This window comes from Nothoprocta perdicaria, unplaced genomic scaffold, assembly GCF_003342845.1.
Source record: "Nothoprocta perdicaria isolate Ctin4 unplaced genomic scaffold, notPer1 scaffold_56, whole genome shotgun sequence".
NCBI classification, from domain to species: domain Eukaryota; kingdom Metazoa; phylum Chordata; class Aves; order Tinamiformes; family Tinamidae; genus Nothoprocta; species Nothoprocta perdicaria.
Window position 1 is genome coordinate 924560 of NW_020455821.1, and position 2333 is coordinate 926892.

Sequence of the window (2333 nt, forward strand, 5' to 3'; positions counted from 1 at the left end):
AGTATGGATTGGGCTGGCTCCAGCGTGTCTGTTTTCAATATACTTGTTTGCAGGTCTTTTCAGGCTGCTTTTGCTGTGAGTTTTCTTACTTTCTTCCAGAGTGAGCATGTTTACAAGTCCTTACCTTCACTGATAGTGACCTGCCACTTAAAAAGCTGTCAGATGTATTCTCAAGAACTGATAACATGCACGCTGGCGTAATAAAGTTAAATTCAGTCTGAGCTGACATGTTCAGTGACAAGATAACTAACTGTTCATAGGGTTGTGAGTCCAAAATGAGAACACCCTCCTACTCAATAATATGAGAAAATGCCAGGAGTAAACTAGACAGGTGTTGGAAAGGTCTCTGTAATTCCTATTGACTTGCTTGCTGGTGGAGGAACATAAGCATGTTTATTGGCTTGGCTGGATCCTTTGTCTTTCAACAGGAAAAAAAGGAGTGTGAAGAAAAAATAGACCCTGTTGTCTTTTGAATCTTCTCTTCTCAAACAGTACAAAGAGGTAGCAAAGGCTGTTGGAAGCTACAGCTCCAGTAATCTCCAACTGCTGAGATTGTACATTTGGCACATTGCTTGTTCTTGATGGTGGACAATTAAATATTAAACAAAAAACTCCAAAAGTAAGCTGAAGAAAATGTTGCATAAATATTTTTAAAAGAATGTTGAAGAAATCATGTACCTATTAAAGAGTTTGGTTTCAGCAACATTCAAACCTGGAGACATGTAGTGTTACCTGGTTTTGTGTTAAGCTAACAGAATYCATATTCTGATTTTCCTGCTTGAATGTGGATATGTCAGGGTTATTTCTCAGGTTTTCAACAGGAAAAAAAAAATGGTGTGGAATAACTGAGGATTGTCTGCTAATTAATCCAGTSAAAGTATTATGTTTTTCCTATTGCTGTTGCTGTACAAGATTCAGATCTGCATTTCTTCTCTTAAGAGGAGTTAAGTGGTGTTTATACATGAAAGCTTCTGGGATCTCACCTGAATTTATTCATAATTTTGTATTGAGTTCTTCGTGGATATCAATGGTTGTATGTGAAAGGGAATATGAAAAAGGAATTTTGTGATGATTTTTATGGGTTTTCTTGGTTGACTGGAAATTGCATGTGTGCAACTTACACGTGCATGAGTTGAGGAAAGGAGGAAACAGTCTAATTGCCTGATCTCTTATTTATTTGGGGCAGTGGAATTGTGACATATGTGACATACAATAATATCTTTATAAACATTGATATTTAAAATATTATGTTAACTGATTTTTCTTCTCTGACTGTTCAAAGCTGCTCAGGACACCAAATACTTAATTTACTACCATATGTTATTCTGCTAACCYAGCGTGCTACATTTTGTTCAGTAGAAAGAAGAGTAGATTCCTCATTTCATAGCAGATGTGCTCTGAAATATGATCATCTAAATTTTGTGACTGTATCTTATGCTAGGAAGCCCCAGAGTCTCCTTAAAATAATATCAAAAGTTAGTGGGATTGGATGTATGTTATTARGTTTCAATAATATTGAAATATAATTTATTCTAATAGAGAAAATGTAATGAGACATATCTCTGTGCATTTTGCTGTTCTATTTGTGTGATTACATTTGAATGTTTCCAAATTTTATAAAATACACAGTGAATCCAAAAGATGGTCTTAACAATAGCACGTTCATTACTATTGTAATAGTCATTGGTATTATTTATGATAAATTTATGATAAATTGAATTTCTGAATCTTCGTAGTTATTTAGGCTTTTTCATACGAAGTACTTTGTGATCGTGAAGCGTCRTCTTCCTTAGAAGCAAGGGGCAGTGTCGTAGTAGTAGTGTTGATAATTTTACCCTACAGTACACGCCAATAGAGTTAACACAGCATGCTCACCTATCAGTGATTACAATCAAGAAATTAATATTTGTGAATTGACTTTCCCACGAGGATTAAATTTGTTTCTGGCCATGTCTGGAGGCCTGACTGTCCTGTAAGGCTGGTGGTCCAAAGCAGCCTTCATCTCACTGTGGCCAACAACTGTGAGCGTAGACCRAAGGCTGAAATTCTCTTCCACCTCCAGTACCTTAGACAGAAGGGAGCAGAGGAAAGTCAGGTTTTTATCARTTCATTCAGTTTGGGGAAAAGGCCTGTGGAAGGGCAGGAGCCTCCGGGAAGTGGCTGAATGCAGACTGTTGTCAGGAAGCTTTTGGTTGCTTCCAAGAACAAGAACTACAGAGAAGTAAGATAATCTGTCCCTTGAGGAGAATGAACGTTTTGGCACATAGGCTTAGTCACTCACTGGTGGTAAAATCTTTAAAGTAGGATCAAAAGAATCTGATGGCAAAAGGATC